We start from the raw sequence: 26,294 nt of genomic DNA on the forward strand, positions 1-26,294 counted from the left end.
GTCGCAAAATTATAATTTAATAATTTATTTAACATCAAAATGCATTGACATCTATCTACAGCAGTGGTTCTTAAACCTTTTTTTTCAGCCAAGTTCCCCCCATACCACTTCAAAACATTTTCTGTAGAAAAAGAAGCCTATTAAAAGAGGTACAACACAGAGCTGCGTTTTCAACTTCTTATTTACTAAACAACAGCCTTGTTACTCAAGAACACTTAAATTCTACATTTCAAAAGTTAATTCATTATTATAGTATTATTATTTTAGGAATAATGAATGACTGGTGTTTTTAAAATTAACATGTAAACAACAAAATAATGTACGTACTCCGAAATACCCCCCATTTGAGAAACACTGATCCACAGGATCTGCTCTTTCATTCCCCCAGAAAGATGCGCCACCTTGACGTTCTTCGCAGCATTTGGATGTGCCGGTCTGATGTACAGATGATAATAAAAAAAAGTTGGTTCCACAGTTACCCTTGTCTTTTTCACGATAACCGTGTTTAGGATACACCTTCCTGGTAACCAGAACATTAAACACAAATTATGACTTTTCTGACACTATACTTTATCTGCATTTATTAATGTATTATTAGTCTAAAGCACATTCATTGTTTTTTACGAGCTACAAAGGCAGATAAATACAAATGTAGGGGGTTGTACCAAAACAGAAAATCACAGTGTTCCTCTGGGCTTCCCCTGTCGCTGCAATCTGACAAACCATATCACCTCCTTCTATCAAATGTGGTCCCTCTCCTGCCTGCAGCAGACTGTCAGATATTGTAAATCATATGTCTTGCATTATGTTTCATGTCCCCTAAGTCACATATACCTTGATGTCAATTAGCACGTGGCTTTGGGGGCACTCTCAAATGCCACAGCTTCATAGCTAATGCGTCTCGTAAATGTCAACTCTTATCTTCAGGCCTGTTGTGAGCGAGACGATGAGTGATGCTGACCTCAGGGCCAGGCCGGAGTCTGAAGCTTGCTTTACCGTCTGTCTTTGTGTCAGGTTATGCTAATGTTGCCATAATATAAATATTTGATGCCAAAAACGATTGATCTAAGATATGGCTAAAATTCCTGCATCAATACATTTTGCCTTTCTTTTTCATTATCTGTTCATCTGTGGCCTCGTTTGGTCCAACTAGCAAATCACCAGTATGAGATGATTTGTAGGTTTACAGATAAGACTCTTCCTTTACTCTAGTTACAGTAACACACACTGGCTGATCAGAGTGCAAATGAGCATCTGAGGAAATGAACCACAGATCAATTTGTCCAATAATGATTCATGTTTCATTCGTGATTCGGAATGAGATCAATTATAGTAATTTACATCCAATTACTTCTTCTCTTACTCTGCTGTTTTTGTTTCTGGTTTGAAGAAGGAAAGAAAGAAAGTTAATGTTCTGAGATTTAAGGAATGATGTGGAAAAGTGTGTGTTGACTGATGTCTGAATAAGGAATTGAATACACAGGATGCGATACTGATTAAATATGTTCTCTAAATGGTTTCTTTATCTGTTGTGATGAGATGTTGCGGTGGCTTTTACACTTCAGTGGGTGTTGGTATCGTCTTTGTCATTGCGAGGTGGTTCAGGGAAATAATTACATTTCTGTGTAGTTTCATTTAATAGATAACATTTGTCCCATTTGTCTCCCTCTCTTTTTTTCCCTCTCTCTCTCTCGCCGCACACTCGCTAACGTATAGGCTGCTGCTATGTACACAACATGCAGTGTGTGTTTGTGTGTGTGTGTGTCTTCTTGTTTACCTACATTTGTGGTGTCCAAAAACCGGGAGTCCAGTATACTTGTGGGGTCCGGAAAGCTTTGAGGGGCCAAAATGCTGGACCCCACAATTTTAAAGGGCTGTTTGAGGGTTAAGACTTGGTTTTAGGATTAGGGATAGAATTAGGTTATGGTTAGGGTGAGGGTTAAGGTTAGGCATTTAGTTGTGATGGTTAAGGTTAGGGTAAGGGTTAAGGTTAGGCATTTAGTTGTGATGGTTAAGGTGAGGGTAAGGGGCTAGGGAATGCATTATGTCAATGACGGGTCCCCACAAAGATAGTGAGACGCACTATGTGTGTGTGTGTGTGTGTGTGTGTGTGTGTGTGTGTGTGTGTGTGTGTGTGTGTGTGTGTGTGTGTGTGTGTGTGTGTGAGTGTGTGTGGCTGTGTGGCCACTAGGTACGCAAAACAACATGCGACAAGTGTGCAAAAGCCAACGAGCGGACACCCGTCCCCTGCGCCAACTCTTATACAGTCTATGTTCAGCTTGTCCAGATGTTCTCCACATTGTTTTTCTGTTCATACAGTTAGGCTGTGCACAAAACAGCGTGGGTGCTATGCCTAAGCCACGTAATGGCAGGGAAAACCCTGAGATGTTGGCCCTATCGCCACGCCTTACTGGTGGGTCCAGTAGCTGCTGTGTGGGAGCACTTGAGGAGCTGTATGAGGTGTGTCACATCCATCTACACATAAGCCATCTGTGAGAGACACACACACACACTAATTGTTCTCATTTGCATAAATCGGCAGAGTGAGGAGATTTCAGTCGAGCAGAAGGGGAGATGTAATATTTTGTCGAGGATAAGAAGGGATGGATGTAAGGATCCGATATCAGAGAGCTTTCTGTTCTAGAATCCAAACCGTGTGTAGTACAAAACTAAGCTGGCTGATTAACATCTTTTCTTCCCCCTTTGATGTTGCTTTATTTTAACATAATCCTTTTCTGTTACATATTCACTTTACTGTAATGCAGGGGTGTCAAACTCAACTTCACTAAGGGCCACACTGGAAAAGGAAAATCGCATCAAGGGCCATTCATGTAGAGTTTATTTTCATGCTTTTATTTCGAAAAAGTAAAATAACTTTGACTGTATTATTCCATGTCTCATATAGTCTTCTCACTTACAGTTTAGTCCACATAAAACCCTAAAAAAGGCAACAAATAGTTCCTTAGAAATCTTAGAATTTAGCAAATCAAGCAAAACAAAGGTTACATTTTAAAAGTCGACTCGCAGCAACCTGTTTCCCAGCTTAATTTCGAAAACTCTATGCTTCTGTGGGAATTTCTGGGAGTCTCAAAGTCGGCAAATCTATCAAATTTTTGTCTTTTTGTTTTGGTGCACAACTAGGTGGGCCAACATTTATTGTGAACCTAAATTGATATACGGGTTCGGCCCGCGGGCCTTGATTTTGACACAATGTGCTGTAATGGCACTAACAGCGCCAGGAGAAGGCTGAGGATCGGATTTATTTCACAGATTATCTGTCTCATGTAGTACTGGCAGGATATTGTGACAGTTTGAGCAAAATATGACAGAATGTAATATTTTATGAAAGTTACCAACTGAACCTTTCAGCTAAGGGAAATACTAAAGAGAAAATACCATCGCAGTGAACTGTTTAACCAAATATTTGGCCGTTGATTTTGAGGTGAGACACACACGGCATCCTCTGGCGTCAAAGTAGAATGTGCTACATGTCCGTCCACCTGCCTAAACCATTGTTCTGTGAACCACCACCCTATTACACCTTCTGTCAATGATCTGTCATGTCAGCCAACAGCCTCTGAGTTGTGTCACTGTGGGTCAAACCATCGTACCAGTCAGCAAGTCAGTCAGACAAAAAGGAGCAGACACTGAGCCTTCAGCCTCATAGAGAGGAGCAATCAAGGCGTGGTGCAGGTTTGCATTCCAAATGGCTTCACAAAATGCATGTACGTGCAGTATTATTGAAAAGGGGAAGATTAGTGAGAGAACACTACAGAGCGGTGCGTTTGTGAAACTCACAGTGATTGTGTTTCCATTCTTTCATTCGCTTGTGATGGAGCAACAAGGTTCACACTAGGAATGGCTTTGCTATTTACATGTTGATGGAAAAAAAATAATGAAAATGAAAGAAATTCACTCGGCAGCTTCCCACCCAATTGACCAATGGCAGCTCTTAAGGTCTCCGCATTTTGCGCGTCTGTCTGCTTATTTAGATACAGCATGAATGTATACAATGCGAACAGAATGTATAATGAGTCTGTTTGTCTACAGAACCATGAGAAATCCAGCTCTGTAGATAAAGGATTGTAGAAATGAACAGGAAATGTAAAAGTGCATGTAACACAGTAAAATGAAATTTAAAAAAAGCAGCAGCCTAGAGTCTACATGGTCTCCTCATCCACCTCAGTTCAGTCTGAGACGCTGCTCAGCTGTTAATATTGAACCCACTCGCTAAATTATTCAGCGTTAGCTTTGAGGTCACAGAAAAAACCCCAGGCTGAGAGGCACACACTGTGTTCCCTCACACAGGGCGGAAGGCATTTCAGGTATTTCTCCTTCAGATGGAGCATTATGGAAATTATATTTGACACATTTATAAGCCAGAATAAAACCAACAGCCTGTCGAGTCACTGATATTGTGCCTCTGTTGCTCATATCTAACCTCAGAATTAGTTTGAATTGCAGTCATCGATTGAATATAATTAGTTGTATCTCAGTTATTTAGTTGACTCCGCAGATCAGATTTTAAGACTGACGATGAAAACATGTGTTACTGATATTGCATCATTGGTGGGGGATTGCATAATTACTTTAATCTTGTTTATTTTTGTTTTAAAGTTGCAAAAGAATTTTCATAATAGATTTTTGGACCACAAATAGCATTTAATCAGACCCTGACAGTCATTGAGATACTTTTTGTTTTGTCGTTTCTGTACTGCCTTTTTTCATGAAATCATCATCATCATCATCATCATCAAATGTTGGATGAAGAAGTAAAGATATCCAGTTGACTGTCACTGCTCTTTCCAACCACCCAGCTTGTCTTCTGTTCATTTTTTTTGCTGCTGCTGTTCATATAAAACACATCAGTCCCTCCGCAGCACAAGATGTTTCCTGTCAAAGAGCAATCAGACAGTGAGTGTTGAAAACAGCAGATATTAAAAGCTTTAATGGACTGGAAGTCGACTGAGTCACTATTGCAGTTATTAGCGCAGATTCGGTGGGAGTTTGGGCACCCCTGGGAGTAAAAACATACAGTGAGGTTACCATATGAGAAAAAGATATTTAGCTTTGACTGTGTTGGCCATAGCCCCCTTTAGTTTTCGTTTAACAAGTGTAGTAGATAACTTTAGTAGTAGATAACGTTATTGTCCCCCTGGGGCAGTTGGGTTTGCGGCACAGTCGCAAAGGCACTTCATGACAAGACATCAGACCTATGATACAAACAAACAAACAACAAAGTCCCTACATCAGTAACCGACAGACATAACATGAAGAACATACATCACACACTACAATACACTATACACCCTTGCGTACAACCAGGCCTGTTAGCTTATTGACTGATTTAAGGCTTTTATGGCTTGTGGTACAAAAGAGAATTTGGATCTGTTCTTGGTCAAGTGCACTTAAAAAACAAGGCTGTTGCAAAGTGACTTAACCAGCAACACCATGGGCCCTATTTCAACGATCTGAAACGCAAGTATCAAACGCCAAACGCAAGTAGCTTTGTGGGCGGATCTCGGGCGCTGTTGTTATTATACTGGCGAGACCCAACGCAAATCTAAAATGGGTTGGTCTAAAGTAGCTACATTACTCATAGATGTGGTTTGGGCGTAACGTGCAATAAACCAATCAGAGCGTTACCTCACATTCCCTTTTAAAAGCATGCGCTTTTAAAAGCTCACTCTCACTGAATCACCAGGTTATGAATGCATGGTGATATTTTTGCAATGTAGTCTAACATTAGACCGAGATGACCTCACTATAGACGATGCAGCTCTTCTGTCTCTCCTCTCCCGTGCTGCTGCTGCTGCTGGGGCCTTTGGGTTAAGTGGCATCAGCACATGCAGTTCAACATCACATCTCCTATAAGTCCTCTAATATTTCCTCATTTATGTCATCAACACATCCATGATTTATGGAAATGTTGCGTAAAAGACGGTCATATTTTTCCTTTTATTTATGTATGGTTTGCAAAAATGGGAACTGCTGCGTCCGTGTAGATGAGAGAACCAAGGTGTATGCGCGGTGTGCACACTCTACATTACGGCCAAGCATGCAACCTTAAAATAGCATCTGAATAACGCACCACTGTGTGTGTGTGTGTGTCAGAGAGGGAGAGGCGGGGAGACAGATGGGAGGCGAATATTCTTTCTTTCAGAAAGATGAGAGAAATAACAATGTAGTGCAATGTGCAGGTAGTGTTTCCCACAGATTAGAAAGCAATTTGTGGCGGCGGGGTGTCGCCCCGTGTCACCGGGGTACTTCTTTTCGGACACACTGTTGGATTAGGACTGGGTGATATATCGATATTATATCGATATCGTGATATGAGACTAGATATCGTCTTAGATTTTGGATATCGTAATATCGTGATATGACATAAGTGTCTTTTCCTGGTTTTAAAGGCTGCATTACAGTGAAGTGATGGACTTTTCTGAACTTACCAGACTGTTCTAGCTGTTCTATTATTAATGATTATTTATCTAAAATCTAAAAAGTGTGCAGATATTTTGCGAGAGCTCCAACTGTCAACTCTAGAATATATCGCCGCAATATCGATATTGAGGTATTTGGTCAAGAATATCATGATATCTGATTTTCTCTATATCGCCCAGCCCTATATTATAAAATATGGGACGTAGAAATAAGCGCTGAAAATGTGTAGAAGAAAAATGTAACAATTTAAAACGACGGAAAAAAACTAAAACAAACCTTATGGAGCTTTGATTTCAAAAAAAGTACTCCTGTTGTTATACAGTATTTATGTTTACATTTTATTGTTATTTGAACAGCTGAGTATTGAACAAGGTGAAGAAACCTGTTTATTATTTATTCATTTGATTTTGCAACTGTTCACTGAAATAGCCGGTTTCTATGAAACTACATGTGACAATGTCATATTTGGCTTTGATTGAACATTTGCTCTCACTTTGCGGAAAAAATATCGGGATATATATCGTATATCGATATTCAGCCAAAATATATCGGGATATGACTTTTGGTCCATATCGCCCAGCCCTATGTTGGATGCTGTCCTCCTCGCCTACTTCAATGCCGAAGTAGGAATCTATCTCTTTCTCTCCCTGACCCTGTCTTTCACTGGTTGAAGGCTGAAAATATTGTAAACAAATGAATAACATAACTAATTCTACTGGTGGAACTGTTGAGCTCTGTTTCAGAATGATACCTCTGGTTCAGGCTGGTCCTCATCCTCAACTTTTTCGCGGAAAAATACTTTTCAATGCTCATCTGGATTGAAGAAGCAAACATTCAGTGTAAGAGTAAAAAATGAGATAACATTATTTATAATACGTTTATTTGATTTGCTGCTACATATAGTGTTTTGACCTCGACAAACCAACTGCATTTTACCGCAAACTTGCGATTAGTTAACTTTCTAAAGCGGGCACAATCACTTGTTTGCTAAGAGTCGGGCAGGTGATTGTGAATGTGTGATTGTGTAAAGGTGTTCACGAGATAGATACCAACCTTTTGTGAACTTGTGATTTTCGGAAGCCGTCTCCTCTCCTTTATGGAGACATACGCTGTGTGCACGGTGGGATCGATGGTGTTTTAAGCCCCCAACGTCACCTTCCAGGCAGCTAACCCTCACCTTAACCCCAACGATAACCATTTCCGCGCTGCCTGGAAGGCGACGTTGGGGGCTAAAAACAACAAACAACACAAAAAAAAGAAAATTAATATCGAAACGCAATGTGCGGCGGCCGGTGTTGATAGTGAGGTGCACCGCCACATATGAGTCTATGTGTGGGAAACACTGGAGTTTAGGGGTTCAGATACTTGACTTTCATTCCTTCTTTTAATCTCAACCTGTCTGTATCTGTTCATACTGCCATCCACCTGCTGATCCATCAATCTATAATCCACCCATCCATTCATCAATACACACCTATCAGTCAGATGTACATGAATCCATAATCAATCCCCCATCATCAATTAATTCTAGCTTCTTTCTTTGACTGTCATGTTTATTTAAAGTAGCATTTCATCAGATGTCTTCCCCCTCATTGACTCTAATCATTAGGATTTAACAGCATGAATTTTTCAGATCCGTCATGAATTCCATCTTGACTTCCTCTCGCTGTTTTCCTCTGATTCTCTCTCTTCTTTACTCTCTTTTCCCCCTCATGTCTCCCTCTTTCCCTCTCTGGAATATGATTGTCCTTGTGTCTTTGACAGAGAGCAGTGTTGTGAGGTGTTGTGAGCAGACCTGACTTCCTCTGTAATCTTCCTCTTCCTCCTCCTCCTGTCTCTGCCTGCTGCCTCAGCGATCCATCTCACCTGTTAAATTATTCGTCGTCATTCTCTTTCATCACAAAAAGCAGAAACTGGCTGTTTCATGAAAAAGTTATTATTAGTGTAAACTCAAATGAAAAAATGCATGAATTTAGGATGGCACCCAAGCCTCCATTTAATAAAATTTTATATCTGAAGCGAAATAAGATGAATATTAAGGAAGGAGGTGAATGAACGTCACATAGGCATGACTGTCAGTTTAGATTAATGCCAGTGATGATAAAAATGCTTCACTAAATTCAGCAGATTTAAAATGAAGAAGACATTTAAATAAAACATTGATAATGCATTTGTGAGGCTTTATAAAACTAAATGTTTATTAATAAATGTTTATAATCATGCATGACAACTTAAGCCAAGGTTCATAAAGTATTATAAGTGGTGGAAATAATGTATTTTAAAGTGCTCATTTTATGCTCATTTTCAGGTTCATAATTGTAATTTGAGATTGTATCAGAATAGGTTTACATGGTTTAATTTTCAAAAAACACCATATTTTTGTTGTACTGCACATTGCTGCAGCTCCTCTTTTCACCCTGTGTGTTGAGCTCTCCGTTTTAGCTACAGAGTGAGGCATCCCATCTTTGTTGGGAGTCGCACATGTGCAGTACCTAGGTAAGGATTACATGTAGGGCTGCAACTAACGATTATTTTAATAATCGATTAATCTGTCGATTATTATTTCGATTAATTGATGAATCGGATAAAAAAAAAGCATTAATTTACATCAACTCAATACATACATACTTGTTGTTTTAGTTAATAGTTATGTAAAGGTAAGTAACCCAAATAGCAGATATACACAGACAGACAGACAGACAGACAGACAGACACACACACACACACACTTATTCATTAAATTATTACCATCATTGTAGTAAGTGCAAGTTAAGTTCGTTTATACACCACACACTATTATATTTGTCAACAATAACTGATATGGGACAAAGCACATAATATATACATGACAACAGATTGAAAAATGAATGGGCCAAAAAAGGCGAGTGAATAAAACCGTGTCTTTAGTCTTGCAAACTATACCACCCCTGCTTTATTACTGTTATTACCGAGCTAACGCTAGCTTGTCATGCTAGTCAGCTGGATAACAAGTAAACAGCAGCACCAGAAGAGCTACTGGAGGGACGGTACGTTCCTCCCTTCAGACCGGAACAGAAGTAGGATAGTGTAGTGACTTTACCCTGCTGTTGAACTCCCTTCCTCCTCATCAAGGACTCCAACAGGTTTACGTTTTAGGTGCTGACTCATCACCGTGGTGCACCCGTGCCATGCCGTGTCGCTTTTGCTTATCTTGCAATTAACACGTTTCTGATTTATTTAGTGTGAAATGCTCCCACACCTTGGATGACTTGGTTCGTACTGATTTCTCTGCCTCCGCCGAGTGTTTCAGAACAACGTTACGGGTCTCTCCGGTCTCTCTCCGTATTTCCTCTACCCCCGCTCTGCTCTTTTTTCTTTTCTTTCACTCCGCTCTGCGCTCAACTCAATTTTTTTTTTTTATTTCCGCGACTAGGTGGCGTAATAGTTGCACGACACAATGAATCGATAATTAAATTTGTTGCCAACTTTTTTAGTAATATAATTTTATCGATTTTATCAATTCGTTGTTGCAGCCCTAATTACATGAGCTAGCTAGCTGTTTCTCCAACTTCGGTCAGTACAAGGCAGGATTAGCCGGGAGAATTCTTCTAAATGAGGGCACATTTCCAACTTTGCGTGGAATACCTGCAGAACAGGGACATGGAAGTAGTTCTTTACAATTTATTTTGTAGATTAGGGTGAATTTGTGTGTGTTGTGGCAGTGTTTTGCCATTGAGAACGAGCTAGTGGTTAACTAATTATTTTCATAATATGGGCACTTTAAGTTCAGCATTCTTAGTGCTTTATACCTCCATGTCAAAGTGACAACAGTCACTTATTTTAACTTTTATTTAGCCAGTGTAGGTTGGCTGAGCTGCATCTTGCACATTCACACCTGTCCCAGGACATTTCACAATGCTTCCCCAGTCTTGTACCACTGGCCTGTGTGTTTGGTACCATTGTCTGTTTATTGACTTTGTCAACAAATACAGTGACATAATGCAGTCCCAACAACTTAACAGGCATACTCACACAACGATTCATAAACATGTGTAGACAAATCAAAATATTGCTTTACACATACACATAGAGCAACTCCAGTATGCACAAAGAATACATTACCAGTGACCTTCTTTGACCACTGATATATGGTTTTCCAGTGTCCATGGTTTGCTCAGAGTAGGCCAATAATAAATGTTACATATGGAAACATAGCGCATTATGCATTGCAATATTCAGGACGAGTCCACACAGACGACATGACTCCAACCGTAATATATAAAAACTAATACAATAAAAAAATAAGTCAATAATAAAAACCGTTTAAAAAGAAAGAATGCCATTGTCTGTTTTAATCAAAATATGATGCGTGTTTTTAGAAAAATGAAGACTTGACATGGCTTTGACGATCACGACACTTTGCAACCAGCAAATACTGCTCATGAGTCCTTATCATTGTGTTATACAGTAGTATCATACAATTACTAATAACATTTAAAGTAAAGCTCACAAAGTCATGCTATAGTGTATTTTTGACATTTATGAGACATTATTTGATTTCAGAAACTTAGAATTTATAATCTATTATATGTTACATATGTTCTTTATGTTTTTATAACTGGCTAAAGTTATTATAATGCTGTGTAAGCCAGGATTCACATTCTTCCTTCAAACACTGTTGTCACATTGGCACGGAGGTATAAAGCAAGCATGAATGCTGAACCAATAATAAATTATGTCCACCACTTTTAAAACTTCATAAACCTTGTTATAAGTTGTCATGCATGAGCATACTGAACTGAGGAAGGTGGTTAGATTAACTGCAGAACTCCATCAATAAAAACTCATCAATCAAAGCCAGAACAACCTTGATGGAGATGATATGAGATGAAGAGTGTCACTTCAGAAAAAAAACCCACATACACAAATTTGTATGTGGACATGATGAAACTACATCAGTGTCAAGAGCAGAGAGAGGATAATAAGGAGGTTGGAAGTGGTGGGAATAGATTGACAAGAAAATAGATGGGAGAGGACAAGAGGCTAAATAGTCCGCTGGAATGATGAAGAGGAAGAAAGAGGTCAGTACAACAACCGAGCAATAGAGTGTGATTAGGGGGGAGAGGGAAAGGTCGAGCAAAAAATACACAACTAGAGCATGATTAGGAGAGAAAAAGAGTGCAGGAGAGGGTGAATAAACAGCTAAAATGAGCATAAGGAGAACAAACACAAAGAAATGTCCCATGAATACATAAACAGCACACAATTAGGAGGAAGAGACAATGAAGGAGGCTGATTGAACACAATTAGAAGGAAATGAGAGAGAGAGAGAGAGGGGGGGGTTGGGAGTGCTTGGAGGCAGTGATGTGAGAAGGAAGAAATTTGTCTTCAGATCGGAGAAGTTCCCTTTTTATTGTGTAGAATAGGAGATGCGGTTTACACAGAGGGAATCCATCTTAGCGTGGCGTTTGCCTCTGGCTGTTCACTCCTCACAGCCATCACTTGCTAGATTTATCATATTTCCTGGATGAGGAAGAGAAAGAAGGACGTGAGGAGGAAGAGATCCAACAGTGGAAGGTAGTCACAGTAGATATGAGAACAGGAGTAGATGTGGAAACTTTCACTTTCTCATCCCATTTCAGTTTGGTAGATAACGGTCATTAAGGCACCGGTCGGTGCCATAGCACCGGGTCTCGGTAACAGCTGAATATTCTGTCTCATGATGAAAAAGTAGAGGCGATTGTAGACGAAAATGAAGATAGATTTTATCTTAGTTTTTATTTTATGCAAAACATTTTAGTCTCGTCTTTTTTCGTCAACAATAATGCTTGTTAATTTAGTCTTAGTCAGCGTTTTTGGACATTGTCGCAGTCTCGTCATCGTCTCGTCTTAGTCATGGAAAAAAAGGTCGTTGACGAACATATTTAGTCTTGTCTCGTCTGACGAAATTAACACTACTGGGTTGTACTGTTGTTTGTATTGTTTTAATCCAATGGCAATCGTGTTGGTGGCGCGGATGCAGCGATGGTGCCCCTTGCAAAATAGATAGATAACAGAAGGGGAGGAGAATGGCTTACATCATCCAGGATTTATACCCACACTGTATATCTGGTAAGCCAGACTAGAATCAAAAGGAACTAGATCTTTATCCTTGAACTCTCAATTCGGAGAAAAAAAAAAGGGAAGAAAGCTCTGAAAGAACATCAGGAAAGGGCCCTTCTTCTATCTTTTAAACCACTGAGGATACAACACAGAAAAGCAGGGTGGATATGTGTGCTCCCACATCTATCAACCAAATGTAAACCATGTTTTGGCTCAACTTTTGTTTGGTTTCCAGGGAGTCGCAGATTTAGGAATACGACTTCCTGGTGGGTAGAAGAATTTATGCAAATGAAACAATTGTTTGCATTGTAGTCTCAAGGAATGATGCCGATGGGGAAATAACAAAACGGTCCTTAAGTTATTTGAAGTTGTCATTTGTTAAATACGTTGAGGACATCAGAGGTTTTCAAATCGGTGCCATGTAGGAGGTAATGACTGTGGTTGAAGTAAATGGTTTAACTGAAGTAATTGATAATATACAGTAAGAAGCAATAAGAAACTTCTGTGTTAGGCCTTTAGATTTTATGGGCTTCTATTTTCACAATTAACTGACAAACTTCCTGCTTTGAATGTACTTTTTTTTTTTTTTAAACAGCACATTCATCTGTACCGCAAATAGTACTGCAACATATTGTGGGGAAATGGTTGCTGTCAAAAGGAGGGTAAAGGAGTTTTTCTCACTTCTAAACGAGAAACAGACAAAAAATACAAACGCAACACTTTTGTTTAAACTCATTTTCACTGTCTGAGTATCTGAGAAAATTGCTGCGTTACGTACTTACTTAGTTATTATGATTACCAAATGATCTTTGACAACTACTGTATGTAGGAAATTGAGTTTTTGATAGCTGTCATGCCCAACTAATCACATAAATGTCTTTGCACTTGCAAATGACACCAGAGTTCACTTGGATGTAGAGCAAGATAAATCTACTGTTCGGTCTCCACAGGATAGAAATAAATCTTTTCATAGCAGCCTGAATGAACCAAACAAGTCTACATTAACATAATGGACAAAGGATGAGAGTAGTTTGTGATCATTATTCCCTCTGATGTTAGACATCTTACTATTTGGCCAGTGGCTCTGCTATATGTTCTGCTGTCTGTTCTTGGACATAACTTTATGTCGATATTGAAGGATTGACAAGACGGGGAGCTGAAGTTGAATGGGAGCTGAAGTTTATGTCATATCCCATAAGCCATCCTACACAGCCACCCGGAGGCTGCAGCGGAGGTTAAAGAGGCGAGCTTGTGACAGGAGGGACAGGAGTGGCTTGAATGTCACAACTGTGTCTGACAGTAGCACTTTACCATCTGCTGTTCTGGACAGAAGCAACATTATTGATTATTTGAACTAGTGAAACCCCCATGAGCCTTAGCTGTACTTAGCAAATAGCACATACAGTACTTAATGCTAAAAGAAGACGGTGAACATGATAAACATCTCTAAGAACTAGGGTTGCACGATATTGACAAAATGTGAAATTTCGATATTGATTATGAATATTGCGATATAGATATTAATTTTGATAGTTTTAAACATGTAAAATTACAAAACATTATGGGAAAACGCATCAAAATAGATTCATAACAAATTAAACAAGTTTTCTTACAACACAAGGTTTATTTCAGATGACAGTCATATTGGACTGGTCCAACATGAATACATAAATAAGGACCATGTCTACAGAACAGGACATGTTTTATTGGTTGGACAGTATAAAATAAAATAAATAAGGAGAACAGGATAGAACTTTTCTATTGCGTCTCTGATTTGTTCCGTTTTGTTGTCTCTATCTATTTCTTCACTTACACGATCACTCTGTCGAAATATGCACACACATGGTACACTACATAGGGTTTGTCACGTAGTGCACTGACGTGCACTAACATGTGCAAGTGGCACGGTAACATTACAGCGTTTCAAGCTCTAAATCAAACACAACTAAGCCACACAGCCAACGGACGGGAGCGCTCCACAAAATAAACTAAATATTTCATACTTATCGTGACACTTTCGACATAATATTGCGCAATGTGATATCGCGATAACGATATTGAGTCATATATCATGCACCCCTACTAAAAACATTAGCTTGATAGCATTTTCATTGTGAGCATGGCCTGCTACAGTAACATCACTGCAGACTCTTGCTTGCTGTGATTTTACTCCCCAGAGAATTCGGCACAATGACAGAAAAGATATTCGGTCGTGTCTCTGTTCCGCTGTTGCCTCCTCAACAACACACAAGTGAAGTTCTGTAATTCTGTCCATAGTTACAACTAAATTAGTTCAAATCGGGGTCTGTTGTTTAATGCATGTCCATCTGGGCTCCTAAACTTGCTAACTCTTGAAGAAGTGAGCAAAGAGCTGCCAGCTTGATTCACCAGTTTGGCGGAGAGTATCTGCACTGTGAAGGAGTAACACTCACTCAGCTGCTGTGTTCGTCCCGCTGCGTGTGTGACTTTTGAACGTTAGTGACCTCCCATTCTTCACAACTGCTCACTGGTCAGTGTAGTTTACTCTTCCTCTTACCAGCTGAAGTGTATTTCATTTAAAGTTTTCTCTGGCAGCCTTAGTCATGACACTCAACTCTCTTTGAACTCCCTCTCATCACTTGATGTCAACCAAAGTCAGTGCTGTTGACATTTACCACCCATGGGTCAGTGCAGGGTCACTGCGACCGATGCAGCATAAACAAATTCATAAAGAGATTCCAGCCAATGGACCTGTCAGAAAAACAAAATTAATTAAGGGCATCACAGTCGCCTCATCTGTGCGTTTGAAGACTATCACTGTGAGAGTATGCAGCCTCTGTCCCCTCACTCATTCGTTTTTCAAATAAATTGACTCAAGAGTGTTTTCAAAGTGCCAATTCATGGCTCTAGGACCATATCTATATGCATGTATATAGGCTTCTATTCTTCTGCCTGTCTGTCTAGTCGCATTGCTCCTTCGTCTAGTTTACATGATGCATTAACGTATCCGTGAGGATGCAGGAAAGGTTTTTCTTGCTTAATAACATTTCCAATGTTACTGAAAAGATCTAATGCTAGTACATCTTTTCAGTTAGAGATAGTTCTGTTGTCATTTAAAAAAAACAGTTTAAGCACATTGAGTCTAAAACAAATGAAATGCTGTTATGTGCTGTATTCGAGTTTTGCCATGGGAAGTTCAGGCTTTGGATTCAAAACTATGGATTTTTACGTATCTCAAATGCTACACTATTTGGCCCTTGATTCTGATCGCATTGAAATGATTGTCAAATATTTTGAAATAGCCAGAAATGCTTTTGAGAAAAAGGCTTTAGAAGGGCTGGTACTCATAAACATCTGTAGACTTTGAATGCCTTTCCGTGGTGTGTTTTGCATTGTCATCCTAGTTGATGGGGCTTCAACTATAGCTACACTAATGTTTATGTGTTATCTCTGATTGTCAGGACAGACTTAATGCTCCTTACTCACCTGCTGAAAAGCCACAGATATGAAAGCTGCAGAAGAACAGCTGCATGATTACCAAAGCAGTGATTGAAAACTGACATGAGGCTGCAGCTATTTCTAGTTAGTAAATGACTGACCTTCTATGTAGCGTGCTTTGGAGGAGCTGGAGATACCACCAACAAGAATATTACTTTCCCATCCAGTGGATTTCATTGCATTGATTTTTTTAGTTTTAGTTATTGCTTTAAATTACTTAGACTGCAGCAGTTAAAAACTTGGAGGCAGGAATTTAAATGTAGAGATTAAATGGGAGATCAAGTCAATATGGTGAACAATTTTAAAGTTTTTTTTTCTCTCTGGCTTACAAATGTAAAAAGTAGTGGCCAATAGTTTGTGTTAGTGCATGGATGTATTTTATTTCTATGAGTATGTTTGTCTTCCTATAGTCGTTACTATGTATGTAAAACATATGTATGTTTAAACCAGAATGTATAGAGAGCCGAAGTCGCGCCCTTCTACTTCCGGGCCATGGGACCTTTCTTTAGAAAAAATATGAACGGGAGTCAATGGAGAGATAATAATTATTTTTAGGTCTGGTTTGAATTGAGCCATGGATTACAAATATGCTGTTCGTCAATTTAAAAGATAATATTTCAACCAAAGAAAGTCTTAGTTTATTGTTAAACTGTTGAAGTAAATCTTTGAAAATACGTAATTAGAAAGACTACACACTTCAAAGTCGCATGGATGACGTCTTACTCAAATGAGCCGAGGATCTCGCTTGTTCTTTTGCTTATCTGCTAAAAACACTTCACTGGATAAAACACATCAGGTAAGATAACATTACATGTGTTGTGGAACAGAGCTAAGCTAGCTAGCTAGCGAGCAAACGACGGGAGACGGGAGATGTAGTTCACTGAGCGGTTTCACACTAAACTAAGTGGTACTATGACAAACCTACGGCTAACTGAGACTTTCTTCTGTTGAAAAATTATATTTTAAATTAACGAACAGCATATTTTGTAATCCATGGCTCAACTCAAACGGGATCAAAAAATAATTTGCCTCTCCATTAATATTTTTTCCGAATTAAGGTCCTATGAGGTCCACCGGAAGGGGAGGGACTTTGCCTCTCTATTCTGTTGAGGCACTTGTTTAAAGCAAAGTTTGATATTTTGAAAAATGCACATATTCCCTTTCTTGCATGGAGAAGACTGATGATGATGATGATGATGATGATGAAACCACTCTGATGTCTGTGCGGTAGGCTATGAAGCTACAGCCAGCAGCTGGCTAACTTAGCTTAGCGTAAAGACTGGAAACGGGGAAATAGCTAGCCTTGCTCCGTCAAACGGTTCCAAACTCGACCTACCAGCACCTCTGATTCTCTGAAACAACAACTTGCTCCCAGACACTATGAAGATGCTCATCTTGGGTTAAAAAGAAGCATGTTTGCGACTGAGTTGTTGCTGGTTTGAATTCCAGCAAACGTTTCCCTGAAGAGAGAAAGTGTGTGTTACAACAACTTCCATCGTGGTGTGATTTATTTTTGGCAGTGATGGAGATTGTGACTATGTAGATAGAGTCGGGGCAGAAGAAATCATTTTCTCACTCATATCATCTCTTTCCCCGTCATGATGCTCTCTGCAATCACACAAAGAAATCGCCTGACTCTATTCGCAGGAGGATCGACGACCCCAAATGATGGAAATGTAATGTCATTCCTTAGAGACGTGTCGAGACAATGAGCCTTGTTGCCACGGTGACTAACAGACTAAGATTCAGACAACTTAGAAAATTAGTTTTGAGAGTTTATCACTTATTCTCTGTTTTTTGTGGGGTTTTTTCGGTGCTGTGCAGTGGGTGTTATTTCGAACATTTTGTTTGCCTCGACCTTTGAAAATTCTCTGCGATGTTGTCAGAGGGAGACACGGAGATAAAGAGCCAGAGAGGTGATGTGACGCATAACTGTACCACATGTAGCAGAGGAAAGAAAGCAAGCAGCCATGCAGAGTAAAAGAGCACAGCGATTAGGAAGACAACTCGGAGAAGATTATTTCGGTGGTGAACTTTAGCGTCTGCACTCCTGATGAATGTCTCCGTATCAGACGTGTTGGCGTCAACCTTTAGCCCAGACATTTACATCAGCCGCAGCCTGAGCAGAGGACAAGGAGGAGAGGAGTGAAGATAAAAACCTGATGTTTATGAGCTTGGGTAGCTCACCTAGTGGAGCGCGCGCACATATAAAGGGTGCTGATGGTGCGGTGGATATGACACATGGCTTTGGTGATGGACTCCCGGGTTGGATTCCCACTGCGATATATCAATTTGCTCCCAACAACCAATGTGTCCCTGAGCGAGACACTTAACCCCTAGTTGCTCCAGAGGCGTGTTACCTCTGATTATATAGCAATTGGAAGTTGCTTTGGAGAAAAGCGTCAGCTAAATGACATGTAATGTAATAAAGAGGCTTAGTCTCTGACCTGCGATCCTTTGCTGCATGTCATTCCCCCTCTCTGAAGTCTAAGCTGTCCTGTCTGCCTAAAATGCCCAAAAAATATTCAAACAACACAGGACTTTCACCCAGGTGACCGGGGTTTGTGTCCCGTATACATGTCACAGAAACGCATTTTGTAACCCCACCCACCATCTTTTCCAAGTGGAACCATAACCCTGGCCGAGTGTCCATATATTACGAGTTGGGAGTGAGAACGAGTTGGTTTAATTTGGAAATGAAGCCTCTATTTCTTCTGTTTCACGGAGCGATTTGATGGACTGTTCGTTTGACAACCTCAAATGGATGTACTGAATGATTGGTGAAAAAAAAAAAAAGATTTCAATTCCAGCAGAGGCAGTAAGAAAGTGTCTTAGTGTTGTTTGTGTCAGTATGGCCTCTCATGTGCGTGGTGTTCATGACGCGCACGATCAAATGAGTTAACCTCAGAGAGCAGCAGTCCACATCCGACCAGCGGTCCCTCTGGGCAGGTCAAGAGCTATTGACAGTAAAGAAGGGAACCCATTGACCTGTTAAATAGAGGCCAAGACTTTGTGAAGAAGGTTGGAGAACTTTAACTCTCTACTTGTGTCCCAAATCAGAGGCTGGATCCGCTTAATTTTTCTGGACAGAATACATGAAATGCAGCCCTGAAATGCTTTCTTTTAAGCACATTTATTGGACAGCGCTGTTGTTGTCAATGCAGCCCTCAGTACTTTATATCACAGTTAGCAGCCCAGATATGTTGTTAATTACAGGGTGCTACAGGAAAGAAAGATTTGAAATAACTATATCTACCGATTACCCTTACTGTAAACATTGTGTCCATCTTCTGTTGAAGAAAGAGCAGGTTTAATGAAATGTATCCTTCGTATTTACATTTTGCCAAAGAAGGAGAGGTTATCTGTACAATGTTTTCAGTGTGCTGCACCCAAAGGGGCCTCGACGGACCAGACCCGGGCAGCAGACGCTGGCTCTGGGGACGTGGAACGTCACCTCTCTGTGGGGGAAGGAGCCGGAACTGGTGCGGGAGGTGGAGCGCTACCGGTTAGATCTGGTGGGGCTTACCTCTACGCACAGTCTTGGTTCTGGAACCGTACTCCTGGATAGGGGTTGGACTCTTTTCTTGCCCAGGCTGTGAGGCGCCGGGCGGGTGTGGGGATACTCACAAGCCCCCGGCTGAGCGCCGCTACGTTGGAGTTTACCCCGGGGGACGAGAGGGTCGCCTCCCTACGCCTGCGGGTTGTGGGGGGGATAACTCTGACTGTTTGTGCATATGCACCAAACAGGAGTTCGGAGTATTTGGCCTTCTTGGAGACCTTGAGTGGAGTCCTGCATGGGGCTCCAGTGGGGGACTCCATTGTTCTGCTGGGGGACTTCAACGCGCACGTGGGCAATGATGGAGACACATGGAGAGGCGTGATTGGGAGGAACGGCCTCCCTGATCTAAACCAGAGTGGTTGTTTGTTGTTGGACTTCTGTGCTAGTCATGGATTGTCTATAACAAACACCATGTTCGAACATAGGGATGCTCATAAGTGTACTTGGTACCAGAGCACCCTAGGCCAAAGGTCAATGATCGATTTTATAATCGTTTTATCTGATCTGAGGCCGTGTGTTTTGGACACTCGGGTGAAGAGAGGGGCGGAGCTGTCAACCGATCACCATCTGGTGGTGAGTTGGGTCAGGGGGTGGGGGAAGACTCTGGACAGACCTGGTAAGCCCAAACGGGTAGTGCGGGTAAATTGGGAACGTCCGGAGGAGGCCCCTGTCCGACAGACTTTCAACTCACACCTCCGGCGGAGCTTTGATGCATCCCTGTGGAGGCTGAGGGCATTGAACCCGAGTGGACAATGTTCAAAGTTTCCATTGCTGAAGCTGCGGCTAGGAGCTGTGGTCTTAGGGTCGTAGGTGCCTCAAGGGGCGGTAACCCACGAACACCGTGGTCGACAACGGTGGTCAGGGAAGCCGTCCGACTCAAGAAGGAGTCTTTCCGGGATATGTTATTCCAGAGGACTCCGGAGGCGGTTGCAGGGTACCGAAGGGCTCGAAGGGCTGCAGCCTCTGCCGTGAAAGAGGCAAAGCAGCGGGTGTGGGAGAAGTTTGGAGAAGACATGGAGAAGGACTTTCGGTCGGCACCAAAGTGCTTCTGGAAAACTGTTCGCCACCTCAGGAGGGGGAAGCGGGGAACCATCCAAGCTGTGTACAGTAAGGATGGGACACTGTTTACCTCAACTGAGGAGGTAATAGGGTGGTGGAAGGAGCACTTTGAGGAACTCCTGAATCCGACTAATACGCCCTCTATGTTAGAGGCAGAGCTGGAGGATGATGGGGGATCATTGTCAATTTCCCAGGCGGAGGTCATTGATGTAGTCAAACAACTCCACACTGGCAAAGCCCCGGGGATTGATGAGATCCGTCCAGAAATGCTCAAGGCTCTGGGTGTGGAGGGGCTGTCCTGGTTGATACGCCTCTTCAACATTGCGTGGAAGTCTGGGACGGTGCCAAAGGAGTGGCAGACCGGGGTGGTGGTTCCCCTTTTTAAAAAGGGGGACCAAAGGGTGTGTGCCAATTACAGGGGTATCACACTTCTCAGCCTCCCTGGTAAAGTCTACTCCAAGGTGCTGGAAAGGAGGGTTCGGCCGATAGTCGAACCTCGGGTTGAGGAGGAACAATGCGGATTCCGTCCTGGTCGTGGAACAACGGACCAGATCTTTACTCTCGCAAGGATCCTGGAGGGATCCTGGGAGTATGCCCAACCGGTCTACATGTGTTTTGTGGATTTGGAAAAGGCATATGACCGGGTCCTCCGGGAGATAATGTGGGAGGTGCTGCGGGAGTATGGGGTGAGGGGGTCTCTTCTCAGGGCCATCCAATCTCTGTACAACCAAAGCGAGAGCTGTGTCCGGGTTCTCGGCAGTAAGTCGGACTCGTTTCAGGTGAGGGTTGGCCTCCGCCAGGGCTGCGCTTTGTCATTAATCCTGTTTGTAACATTTATGGACAGGATATCGAGGTGTAGTCGGGGTGGGGAGGGGTTGCAGTTCGGTGGGCTGGGGATCTCATCGCTGCTCTTTGCAGATGATGTGGTCCTGATGGCATCATCGGCCTGTGACCTTCAGCACTCACTAGATCGGTTTGCAGCCGAGTGTGAAGCAGTTGGGATGAGGATCAGCACTTCTAAATCTGAGGCCATGGTTCTCAGCAGGAAAACGATGGAATGCCTTCTCCAGGTAGGGAATGAGTCCTTACCCCAAGTGAAGGAGTTCAACTACCTTGGGGTTTTGTTCGCGAGTGAGGGGACAATGGAGCAGGAGATTGGTCGGAGAATTGGCGCAGCGGGTGCGGTAGTACATTCAATTTATCGCACCGTTGTGACGAAAAGAGAGCTGAGCCAGAAGGCAAAGCTCTCGATCTACCGGTCAGTTTTCGTTCCTACCCTCACCTATGGTCATGAAGGCTGGGTCATGACCAAAAGAACGAGATCCAGGGTACAAGCGGCCGAAATGGGTTTCCTCAGGAGGGTGGCTGGCGTCTCCCTTAGAGATAGGGTGAGAAGCTCAGTCATCCGTGAGGAGCTCGGAGTAGAGCCGCTGCTCCTTCGCGTCGAAAGGAGCCAGTTGAGGTGGTTCGGGCATCTGGTAAGGATGCCCCCTGGGCGCCTCCCTAGGGAGGTGTTCCAGGCACGTCCAGCTGGGAGGAGGCCTCGGGGAAGACCCAGGACTAGGTGGAGGGATTATATCTCCAACCTGGCCTGGGAACGCCTCGGGATCCCCCAGTCGGAGCTGGTTAATGTTATTCGGGAAAGGGAAGTTTGGGGTCCCCTGCTGGAGCTGCTCCCCCCGCGACCCGATACCGGATAAGCGGACGAAGATGGATGGATGGATGGACGGATGCACCCAAATGAGGCTGGTTGGCACCATAGACTATTAATATTAATGGACATAGCATCCGGTTCGGCGAAGTGCTGCAAATGCAGAAGTGCTGCAAACCTGCATTATACCTGAATTCCAGCAGGGGGCGACACGTGCGGTTGCAAAAAGGAGGTCTGTTTCTGTAGAAGTCTATGAGAAAATGACCCACTTCTCACTTGATTTATTACCTCAGTAAACACTTTCATAATGAGCTTATGGTCTCAATTGCTAGCTTTAAGTCTTCTATAACACAGAATGATGTTCATTTTTAGAATTATTGTCTCGTTGATTTTAAAATCGGCGATAAAGCAGGGGGTGTTTTAGGGCGTGGCTATGTGATTGCCAGTGAAAGTGTGTAACGTAACGTAGAGTGTAAGCAGCTCCTCCCTCACTCGTCCCTCTCGTCTAAAATCGTCACAATCCTCAACCAGGATGGCTTCGCAAACTCGACAACTCATAGCAGATCTCCACAAACCAATGGGTGACGTCACGCATGCGCTGTCCACTAATATACAGTTTATGGTTGGCACCCTATCCACCTGGTTTGCTTGATTTACATTTTGGTGGCATTTTCAGAGTCCTGGTGATAAACTTAATAATGTTCTTTTTCCTTTATGATTTGACAAGGAGCACCTGAGTGCATTAGTTAGAAGTAATTAAGTAAGTAGGTAAACTTTATTCATAAAGCGCCTTTCAGAACCAGGGTTACGAGGTGCTTTACAGTGCAACATTGAATAAAAATAGAAAGCTAAAAACAGTAGATAACAATATAAAACAAAGTAATAGGAGACAAGGGGAGACTGTGGATGTATTGGAAACCGTCTATTCTACAAGCAGTGCGAGACAACTGAGAGCTCCACCTCACGGACCGGCTCCTGGATCCATCCCCATTCTCTGGGGCTCGGCTAACACTAAACTACTTTTCCATGATATTGAATAACTTGTAAAAGATCAACTGAATTACACAGAAAAAAACTAATGAGGTTCTGACCACAGATAATGAAAATGAAAAGCAAAATGTATTGATGCAGGAATTTTAGCCATTTCTTAAATTTATCGTTTTTGGCATCAAATATTTGAATGTGCATGATTCGATACTCTATATCCACGACGTTCCACTAACGGGATTGCTCCGTTGCTGCCGGAAATTCCGCCAGATGTCCCTCTTTTCGGCCGGATGTTACCTTCCACTTTCTTTGTGTTGGTCTCTGGTGGATTTGTGAGGACTATGGTTAACTGCTCCTCAGATCTCTGCAGGGTAAATCCAGACAGCTAGTTAGACTATCTGTTCAATCGGAGTTTTCTGTTGCACGACTAAAACTACTTTTGAACGAACACACGTTCCACCAAAACAAGTTCCTTTCTATTTCGCCTAGCACCGCCCATGACAATTGTGATTGGTTTAAAGAAATGCCAATAAACCAGAGCACGTTTTTCTCCCATCCCAGAATGCTGTGTGGACAAGCCAGACCCTCCTCCGCAGCGATGTGGAGGAAGGTCTGGCAATGCGAGACTAATGATTCAATAAAGAATAAAAAAATATATTTTGCAAAGTTATCGAAAACTTTATTGCAGACTGGGTGGAAAACGCTGAAAGCATTGAGGTGTCATTGTGGAACACTAAAAGTGATGAAATTCCTTCAGGTTTACCTGCTCCTAAAAGAAGAATTTAATTTTCAGTTTTTATGTGACTTTGGTCGGGGAGCAGTCTGTCATAATCTGGATCTCACCAACGGTCGATATTAAATAAATATCGATCCACCGGTCTCAGCCTGTTTCTCTCCGTCGGTCCACTCCTGCCTCTTCTCTCATGCCGGCTGTTATTACGTGACTCGCTGGTGGAAAAATACTGCACACGCACTTCAGTTTGTGTTTGTGCTCATTATCCTTGACCCATCTGTGTGGGGCTGATTACTCACCTAATTAACTGACATTTATACAAATGAGACCTGATCACTGACCCACATCTCTCTCTCTCTCTCCCTCTCTTTCTTTAACACTCTCTAACTCGCCCTTTATTTTTCTCACTTTATTGTAGTCCTGCCATCTGTTTGTCTCCCTTTGTTCCTCTCTCTCTTTCTTTTCTGTTTTACTTGCTCTGTTCTTTAACATATGTGGGACTCCATATTCCTGCTAGATGTTTTGCTGGTTCCCTCCGTGTTAGCTGTGAAATGTTTAGAACAAGTGAGAGCAGCCGCTCATCTGTTAATCTCTCTCTCTTTTCTCTCCATCTCTCTCTCTGTCTGCAGCCTGCCAGTGAGTAGGAGTTCTACCTGAATCAAGAGTTGAAGAAGAAGAAGCACCCGAGACTAGTGGTGAGTTTGCTGTCCTTCCTTTTTTTTTCTGGTCACATTTCCTCCTCTTGGGAACGGCAGTAATTGGGCCAGACGCTGTCATGGAGAGGAGACGGGGAGGAAGAGGTGTAGTGTCAAAAGTCTCCGAGCTGGAAGTGGAGATGGTGTAATGTTTGACACCCACTGTGCTGGATCAGATCTTCCTCACCTCACAGCTCTCTATTGTTTAGAAGCCAGTGGTGGTATAATTTTGAGGTACTTGTACATTTTATGCTACTTTATACTTCATGCTCCACTACATTTCAGAGTTTTGTACCTATTCCTTATTTGACATATTTAGTTACTTTTCAGATTCTGATTAAAAATACAAAGCATAAATCATAGTCTATTATTGTAAGTTAAGCTATCTGGCAAAATATAAACATTAACTCCACCATTACCAGGTGCAACCTTAGTGATGCTTGTACTTTTTTTCTCTTTAGTTTATTTGAACATGTATACAGTATATATATATATATATATATATATATATATATAATTAAAATGACAGCTTCTCAGCTCAATCTACCAACATTATTATAAGTAATTCAAATAAGAAATTCCCATGTTCAATAGGTGTAGCCTTTAACCACTAATTATAATGTTATAATATTTATATATAAATGATCCTGAAAAGGGCCATTTGCATAATGAATACTTTTACTTTTTGTACCTTAAGGGGGTTTTCACACCTGAAAGTCCGAACCCAGGTCCGGACCGGTGTTCATGTTTTTGCATTTGATCCGGTAAGTTTTGGTTTCACACTGCAGTTATGCAAGCACACCAAAGAACTACACAAGACAAAACTACTTCCTGTCGTCATCACATACGCGAGCTGCGTCTTTTTTTAAACCTACTGCTGCGCTCCCCTACTGCCGCGGCTCTTTTTGTTTTGTTAACGATGTTGAGAAGCAAGACACGGGAACTTTTTTTCTGCAGCATTTATTCAAAGCAAACGGAAACCTACACTGTACATTTACTACCACCTAACAAGTAAACTGCTGATTTATTCTCAGCTCTGACAGCAGACAGCTGACACTGTCACACACACTCTCACACTCTCTCACGTACACACCAAGCACTGAGCTATTCCTTAGAGGAGCTTCGCTGGTCTTCCAGCACGAAGATAGCCTGCCAGAGCTTCCTGTATTTGGTCCGAAAGTCCGAACCATCCAAAAAATGCTTTCACACTGGAAACGAACCGGAACATGGTTCAGTTTGAACCGGACCGTGGTCCCAGGTGTAGGTTTCACACCTGTAATTTTGGTTCGGATCAAACTGAAAAGTCCAAAAGTCCGGACAAAAACGAGGTAGGTGTGAAAGCCCCCTCACTACATGTTGATGCTAATACTTTTGTACTTTTGCTTAAGTAAGAGTTTGACTTGTTTGGCTTTTACTTGTAACAGAGTGCTTCTACTCTGCAGTACTTGCGTGAAAGCTCGTTAGACACAGGGGCAGAGAGAAGCAGCATCTCCAGTTCTGCAATGAAATCATTAGTGAGACTGTGTGTTGTACCTTCAGGAGGCATGGCTTTATTACCATAATGGATATGAATGATCTCTCTCTATGGGACATTCACTGGCTTCGTACTTA

General features: G+C 41.9%; 1 protein-coding gene across 1 annotated transcript in view; it reads left to right on the forward strand.

The window, feature by feature from the left end:
• Positions 1-26,294, forward strand: part of slc8a2b (solute carrier family 8 member 2b) — a 195,239-nt gene that overhangs the window by 81,428 nt on the left and 87,517 nt on the right. The window contains exon 4 of the mRNA XM_028569661.1: positions 24,618-24,683. The gene's annotated coding sequence lies outside the window, so the exon portion shown is untranslated. The remainder of the gene's footprint in view (positions 1-24,617; positions 24,684-26,294) is intronic.

Source organism: Perca flavescens, chromosome 3 (assembly GCF_004354835.1).
Source record: "Perca flavescens isolate YP-PL-M2 chromosome 3, PFLA_1.0, whole genome shotgun sequence".
Lineage (NCBI taxonomy): Eukaryota > Metazoa > Chordata > Actinopteri > Perciformes > Percidae > Perca > Perca flavescens.